Source organism: Lolium rigidum, chromosome 6 (genome assembly GCF_022539505.1).
Source record: "Lolium rigidum isolate FL_2022 chromosome 6, APGP_CSIRO_Lrig_0.1, whole genome shotgun sequence".
Classification (NCBI taxonomy): Eukaryota; Viridiplantae; Streptophyta; class Magnoliopsida; order Poales; family Poaceae; genus Lolium; species Lolium rigidum.
In genome coordinates this window covers 23132872-23141768 of record NC_061513.1, presented here as the reverse complement: position 1 = coordinate 23141768, position 8897 = coordinate 23132872, and the positions used below count along the sequence as shown (strand labels likewise).

The window sequence follows — 8897 nt, the reverse complement described above, 5'->3', positions numbered from 1 at the left end:
CTATCTGCCATCTTGCTCTGCAGTGATCGTTACATCATTAAAACTGCAGGGAACAACCACACTAAATGATTCGTGTACCTTTGATAACCTTAGGTTAAAGAACGCTGGGGTATTAGGCTCTGGAAGAGTAACACTCTCGCTGTTTAACATTGAAACAACGTCTGACATGGTTGGTCGATCATCTGCACTCTCTTGGACGCACATTAGTGCGATGTTAATGTACCTCCTAGCCTCTGATGTATGGACCTCATTGGCAATTGATGATTCTATAAGCTCAAGCCAGCTTCCTCCTTCCCAGACCTGCCATGACTAAAAAAAGCAGGAATGTATCTCCATGAAAAAAAAATCACTTCAGTCTACAGAATAATACACTCATGTGTGTGAGTTAGGAAGATGCTCACGTATCCAAGGAGGTTAAGGAAGTCTCCATATTGATGAAAACCAGAATTCCTTTTTCCGCTAAGGATCTCAAGAAGTAACACACCGAAGCTGAACACGTCAGATTTGATTGAGTAAATGCCTTCAGATGCATACTCCGGAGACATGTAACCGCTGAAATGAGGGAAGCACACGGAAAATATTATATCAAAACTTACAATTTGATTGATCAACTAATAAATAGTATTGTAGGCAGTAGCTATGGGGTGATTTATTAATTTGAAAGATATGCTTACTATGTTCCCACTACCCTCTTTGTGCTTCCTTAAGTATCATTAGAGCTGAAATTTTTTGCTAGGCCAAAATCAGAAATTTTAGGATTCATATCCTGGTCCAACAGAATGTTGCTGGCCTTAAGGTCTCTGTGTATAATGCGCAGCCGAGAGTGTTTGTGGAGATACAGAAGACCTTGGGCTATCCCTTCGATTATCACACGTCTTTTAGTCCAATCAACCAAAGCTGTTCTGTTTTTATCTGCATATTAGAGAGCGCATTTTTAGTATGAAAAAATGCAATATAAATTTTGTTAAAAAACATTATGCATACCAAATATAAAGAAGTCCAAGCTTTTATTTCGCAAATATTCGTACACCAAAAGTTTTTCCTCTCCCTGAATGCAACATCCCATCAGCTTGACCAGATTATTGTGTTGTAGTTTTGCAATAAGTTCAACTTCATTTTTGAACTCCGTGAAACCTTGTCCTGAATGTGAGGCAAGCCTTTTAACTGCAATCTCCATTCCACCTGGTAATTGGCCCTGGAAGTATGTACAAAAAAAAAATCTCCAGGCATTATTTTGTAGTATCAAAAAGACAGGAAAAGAGGGTTTTGCATGCTATCCATGGGAGAAAATACGGAGTACTTCAATTATTTCCAACATCACATATCCAAGATGCAGCCCTAGTATCCATTTTACTGCATTGCCTATATTTCCTTCTATATTTTACTCTATTTTCCAATAGGACAAAATAACAAGTTTATGGAGAGTTTCCTGATTTTGTTTCTTTCTAGTTTAAGGCTCCATATGATGTTGCTTATGCTAATCCTGTTCCGTTGAGATAAATTTATATAGCTGAGTTTATAGCTACGTATATGTTTATCAAGTTGATGTTGTATCTTTTTTTTAGTCTGTAAAATCGATAATATAACCGAAAGAGTGCAACTTCGTCTTTTGGCCATAGGTTGCTAGCACAAGATAAATGACATGATAACTTCCATTTTATTGTATTGGAACTTAATATTCCATTTCACTGCATTGCATATATTTCCTTATGAATTTCACTCTGTTTTCCAATAGGACAAAATAAACGAGTTTGTGAAGAGTTTCCTGATTTTTTATTATTTTTGAATTAAGGTTCCATATTTCATAGTGATACAATTTTTGGAACTTATATAAATAATATTCCAAGGTAGCTTAAAAACTAAACACACATAGGAAAATTACTGAGAGATTAGGCTACCATAATTATAGCGCTAGGGTACATATATAAATGTGTTTTTGGCATGCACGCGTGAATGCATTTGTTATTACCAGATAAACCAAAGATTTATTTAAGCTAATCGTTATAGTTTTTGGAAGATGTGAATCTATTTTTTTTTTTTGAGCAAAAACAGTAGGGAAAAATCCCTACTGTGCAGCAATTTTCATTATATAAGAAAAACCAGAATATTTACAAACAGAGCAAAAAAAAGGAAAGATGTGAATCTATTTTTTTGGAAGATGTGAATCTATTTCAGACAATTCATCTAGTTATCCTTTTGGTCTGTAGCACTTACCTTGTAGACAGGGCCAAAACCACCTCTCCCAAGCATGTTTTCCTTGGAGAAGTTTTGTGTAGCCTGCAATATCTCAGCGAAGTCAAAGAGAGTGAATTCTGAACTATTATCTTCCAATCTCCAAACCAGTTCGTCTTCTTCCGGCCTATTTGTGACAGATTGGTCCTGTAAGTTTACCCTCCCTAAATTGAGAGGGCACACAAATATACACCGTTAGTTTTGCTCTCCAAACTGAAGGCTGAGTACTGAAATATGTGGTAGTTTTTCTAACCTTGTTGTGACTGAATCGCGATAACAACACCTTTTCGCCACCTTCTCAACCACAGGACGGAACAGATAGAGCAGATAAGTACTGACAATAATGGACCGGCCACTGCAATAATCCACAGCACCCTCTTGTTTGATTTGCGTCCTAAGGAACAAAAAATGTATAGTTCTCATATATAAATTAGAGACAATTAGAGATCAGTTATTGGTTGAGGATCATCTCACTCGACCAAACATCACCTGTTGAGCATTGGTCCCTTGGCCCTATTTGACAAGGAAACTTCACCAATTTTATTTAACCTTTGAACGTCATATTTCTTTCACCTGTTGAGTATTAAAATTTCCTCTTGCCTTGAACATTCTTCTCTTTTTGATTGACTTAATTTATTTCTTATACTTATAAATTTTATTCATCTAGTTCTGAGCTCAGGTCTACTAATCCAAAGATCCTACTACGTGTTAAACTTAACAAGCTAATTATCATATATTAATTAAAAGTTATCTAGGTGCTGGTTTTCCTAGTAAGCGGGAGATTACCTATGTGTAGGATCAGCCATGAAAAAGAATTCCTTACGTGATATGAAGTGCCGTGTGAAGGATGAGAACTTTACATACCATGCTGCTCGACAGTCGTTTGCACCAACGGGTCTGGAGGTGGCACCGCAAGTGGTGGCACTGACAGCGAGCCAAACATGGCAACTGGCGTAGACTCTGCTGTAGTGTTGTTGATTGCCGGAACTTCAGGGGCCAAGTTGATGATACGCAGCACAGGTTCCCCTCGGAAGAATGGGTAAATCTCGTACCTCATGTTACACCATGTCCCGAGGACTCGACCACCTCGCGGTCCATCGAGGTACTGGAACGTCAGCTGTGACACGACCTGAAAACAGGCCGTGCAGTTCTCGGCGGTCAGGTGGGGCATGCACTCCATAAGGCTGTACAACGTCGGGAAGGAGCTGACATCTAAGCGCGAGGTCTTGAACCTCGTCGAGCTGTTGGCGGCCGACTGGCCCGTGCTATTCAGAAGTGTGAACAAGAAGAGCCTGAAGGAGTAGGCACTTGTCGGGAAGTTCTGAGAGTTGCTGAGCATGGCCCATTTCTGATCGCCGGCAGTGTTGCTGAGAAAATTCTGGTTGGAGTACCTGAGCATGCATTCATCGTAGTAAAAGGTGGCATCCTTATTGTACGCACAGAGCTGCTGCCCATCCTGGAAGGCGGTAACGACACAGCCCTCGCAGACTTCGGCAGTGGTGTTCCCGTAGCAGAGCGTCAGGGCGAAGACGGTATCCGGAGCATGGCCTACGGTGTCGGTGGCGAAGAGCTGGGTGGCTTCGGACACAGCCTTTTTGGGGAGGGTGGCCGAGAGGAGACCGAGGTTGGCTAGGTAGGTGCTGTTTGATGTGTAGTTGCCGCTATTGCCACACACTGGCCATTGGGCAGCAACGAAGGGGAGGAGAAGCAGGAGGAGGAGGGTGAAGATAACCATGGCGATCGACTCACGTTGGGAAGAAGATCCTAGGGGATGTTTATAAAAGAACAATGCAACACCGAGTTACTCCTATCAACATCACACTCACAGAATTGTGCTTGGACGTACGTCCGATTGCAGTTAGTTAGCCGCCGATCGAGATTTGAGACTGAACAGTTCATGCTTGACGTAATAGTTGCCTACGTTGGAAAAAGAATGATATGAAGCGACTAGAGAGTTATGGGTTTCTCAAGGACAAGTTGTTCTCCGATCGCGGGACCAGATAGATAGCAGCAAAATGGATTTGGCGGCGAGTAATACTCCATCGTCATAAAGTTCTTCTCTGGCTTTGCATATCAGCAAAATGGGAGGCTCAAGACAAAGGACAATATGGCAGTGAAGAAATGGTTCTTGGACGCTGGATGTGATTCACTGCCTGGCACTCGAGCCAATCGATCACATTGAGTTACACTATGAGAATGCTCAGCTTTTTTGGGGGTTAAGCTTGGGATGCACGTGCAAGTCGCTGAAGCAAACACTATTGCTTCCTTCCTCGAACAAGTTCAGAATTGCCTCCTTCCTCGAACAGGTTCAGAAAACTTCAGTTTCAAACACATGGCCAATTTGCTTTGCGGCCCTATGTCTTGCAGCTTTGGAGGGCGAGAAATGAAGAATTTTCAACCACAAGATGACCACTCTACAACGGTTGCTCACAGGAGCCGCTGAAGAGCTGGGACTATTTTTTTTTTTTTTTTTTTTTTGAGAACAGAATACAACGCAGACGCTCACAAACACGCACGTACAAACACCCCTATAAACGCACGCACGCACAATCTACCCCTATGAGCATCTTCGAGGGACTGAGCCGGCATATCTTGAGGTTGACGAAGTCACCACTGACGTCTCGCTGTTGAAGGGCATGTCACCTACCAATGATAGCATAGCGCCGGTAAAATCCTGAAATAATTCCCGGTTAAATCCTGAAATAATTCCAGGTAAATGCAAACATCTAGATCAAATCTAGAATTTGAACCTGAGTGGACTGGTTCCACCAAAGGGACCTAACCATCAGAGCCAAGCTCTGTTTGCGAAGAGCTGGGACTATGGTCGAGTAGATCGAACAAACTTGAAACAGCTCTTCTCCTGTGGACTGACAGACTCATGGTTTGAGTCTTCTTTTCGTTTCTTTCTGCTTCTTCCTTCTACTTAACAGCTTAAAACTTAGTTGTACATACTACGACCTCGTTTCAGTCGTTTGCCATGCAACAAAAATACAGTACATATTTCATTGAGAGCACATACTAGTTCATCATCAAGAACCTGTAGTGACTCATGTCAGATACATCATTTACAGTACATATTTCATTCACTGCAGGTTCTTCCTCTTTACCTGGAGTGGTTTTAAGTTTGTAGCTCGAATTTCGTTTTGTGTTGCTGGTCTTGTGCCTTAGGGCCAGTCTTTAAACTTCTTTGTTGTGTGTCGTTAGCATTAGGCGGCGACTGTGATAGTTTAAAAACTTAGCTGTTTCTTGCTTTCTCATGCCTGGGACATGATACTCTGTTTCGTTATCCTTAGGTAATGAAATCCGACCATTATTTGGTCGTTTGGAAAAAACAGGTTCTTCCTTCTTCTCTTCTCTTTTGTCAGATGTAAATATTCATGATCTAGTTCAACATTCATCCTCTTCTTCGATTATGTCCATCATCTCATTTTAGCATTCACTTCCTTGTGAGCATTTGCTTAAAAAATGTCACCATCTCCATCCCCAGTATCATAAAATTCTAAGTTTCTCTCAATCCTGCTGATCATCAATGTCATGCCATTTAAAAGTACTAAAGACCTACACATGACGTTGCCACACAAGTTGGGCCTATAATTAGTTTATTTCTCAGCAGCTATCACTACTCCCTCTTGGCATCCAGCCTTTGTCTTCTGGTCCCCATCTTTAAACCATTTCACTGCACATCTTTTGTGTCCTTTGCCTGGTCCATTTATTTAGGGCATCTCCAGCGGCGTGACAGGAAATGCGTCTGGCACTACCTCCAGCGGGGCGACGCATAGTGACCGGGCCGTCCATGGAGACGCAAACCTGGCCCATAGGGCCAGGTTTGCGTCTCTGCGGACGCTCGGCGGACGCGCAAAGTGTCCGCTCGGTCGTCGCACGAGCCCGCCTGGCAGGGACACAACTGCATCGTCTTCCACGGCATTACTTGCGAGCGGCGCGCTGCAGCCTTTGCAGGGCCGCGTTAATGGCGCGCATCGGCTTCCGCGAGCGTGCGCAGCGAGGGGCGTTGCAGTGGCAGGCCATTGAAGGCGAGATGGCGTCCGAGCCTCTTAAAGGGACGCTGTCGGCGGCCATTTCCCCGACCAAACCATTGCCACATCCCACGGTATCCACCCCACCGACGCCATGGGGAAGAAATGCTGGCCGTTCCGCAAGACCAAGAATGACCACGAGTCTAGCGGCTCGCGGTCCGGCAAGAAGGCACTGGTCGGCCGGTACGTCCGCGTCGACTTCGCGCGGGCAGCTATGGGAGGAAAACCGGCCGGTACCATTGCCGGACGCGAACTTGCCGAGAGGGGGCTGGTACCTCAACTCGAGGCGCGTGCCAGTTTCCCCGTGCCGCGCGAGGGGCGAGAGCGGCGGGACGAGGTGCGCCGCCGCCGATCGATCTTGCTGCCGGATCTGCGGGAGGATCCGGCGTGCGCGCTGAACTCCTACAACTGGATTTCATTCGGGTCATCGGAGTTCGACGCGCGCCGCCGAGCTGACTACCTCGCCGACGTAGACTACTTCGAGCGCGAGATCACCGCAGAAGAAGAAGAGAACGACCAGGAGGACGAGGACGAGGACGCCGATGAGGAAGAGGACGAGGACGAGGACGAGGACGTGACCATGGCACAGTACGACCACGACGACGGCGGGCCGGCGCGGGATCCGGAGACCCAGCCGCCGGACATTTCCGAGGAGGAGGTCATTGCCATGGCACTGGCCAACAGCGAGCAGGACGAGCTCAACGAGCTCGCTTTGTGGGACGGGCTCGCAATCCAGCTCCGCGAGTCAGCGCTCGCGCAGGGGAGACCGGCGACTCCTCCGGCCACGCCGACGCGTTCCAACGACCGCTCTCCGCCTGCTGCTCCGGCGTGGGATCCCTGGCCACAGCCTCCTGCCCATGCGGCGGTACCTCCTCCGCCGCCGGCGTACGAGCTTCCATGGCTGACGCCAGAGTTGATTGACCTTGTCAGCGACAACGACCAGTAGGCAACACCTATGTTTACCACGCCTTTCTGGCTTTTTTTATGTTTTTTTTTATTAATGCAAATTATGGTTTCATGAATGAAAAAAATTATGCGTCGTGTCGCTGGAGCCACCCCCGACGCAAACGGACGCATGGACGATTTCAACCATTTGGCCCGACGCAAGCAGACACGACTCGTCCGTTTGAACGTCCGAAATGCGTCGAGATGCTCTTAGAGTACCAAACCATTTCACTGCACATCTTCAAAGCATTTCACTGCACATCTTTAAACCAATTCTCCTCTTGAAGTAGTTGGACTGATCGTCATGTTGCTCTTGTACAAGGCCGTCTGGATTGAACAAAAAGTAGCCCTGACCAGTCTACAAGTTAGCTAGCAACGACGCCCGTCACGCACTAGAAATGGATGGCCACAGGCACATTACGTACCTACTTCTTTATTTCTTCAACTGACAGTGGTGTCCTACTGTCCTACAAGAGCGCTAGTGCACTATGTACTAGATGGACCTAGCGCGCTTTGCAGCGCCATTCTTTGTAATTGTCACTAAGTATATGGCAACACTCAATGGACTGAAGTCCAAAATATTCTATATTTCTTACAATTAAGAAAGACGTAATAACTCAATGGAGTTGCAATTCAGAACATAGGCTGATGTGATACATTAGCAATTATGGTATAGAGCACAATTGTTTAAGAGATATATACTGACAATTGTGGTATAAAAATGAGCCAATTAGGATCTCTGATGTTTAAACGTCTATACTTACACTACTAGGGAAAGCCTTATAGCAGCACTCCTTACCGCCGGCGAGTATGGGTAGAAGATGCCGGCGGTAATGCCTTCCAGGGGTGCCTAACCCTACCGTTGGCGAGTTCGAATGGAGGTCGCCGGGGGTGCATGCGTTACCGCCGGCGAGTAGGGCACGAAGGTGCCGGCGATATAATGGGCTGCGGGGTCCCCGTTGGGCCTGGACTTACCGCCAGCGGTTTAGGCCCAAAGCGTCGGAGGTAGAAGGCTATACCGCCGGCGAACCCGAATAGAAGATGCCGGGGGTAATGAGTGGCAGGGTGGGCCACCCAGCGGCCACCCATCCTACACTTACCGCCGGCGGTTTAGCCACAGAAGCGCCGGGGGTAACGGGCCCTACCGCTGGCATTCTTCCTTGTAGGCACCGGCGGTAACCTGGGCTTGGCCATTTAATTAGCACGACCAGCCACCTACCACCACCCTCACACACCCATATGTGATGGCAAATCAACCCAAGCACTTGTTAGCTCATTCGCCCACCCATTTTAGCTATTTCAACCAATAAAATATGATGTATTTGAGCAAATCATGCACTACCTAGCCCCTCTAGCATGATTTGCATGATCTAGATCTAGATCTATCTCCTCCCACCACCTTTTCCACTAGATCTAGCTAGATCTCTCTATTTCTAGATCTCTAGATCTCTCGAGCATAAAGTCGACGTGTGGCGTCTCTCCGGTGCTTTTGGACGTCGCGTCAACTAATAGGTACATAACTAATGAGTGGAATGTTCATGTGTTGGCGAAAATTCGCGGTTATATCACTAGTACTAGTGGTGGCAAAAGGTGGTCCATATATGTAAATGCATTGTTTTGCATTTGTTTACGCGTGCAGGAACATTGCGTTGCCAATGTTTTGCCGGAATGTTGATTAACTTCCGT

At 46.0% G+C, this 8897-nt stretch overlaps 1 pseudogene; it reads right to left on the bottom strand.

Annotated features, from left to right (window-relative positions):
- Window positions 1-3914, bottom strand: LOC124668636 (annotated as a pseudogene).
- Window positions 3915-8897: the final 4983 nt, after the last annotated feature.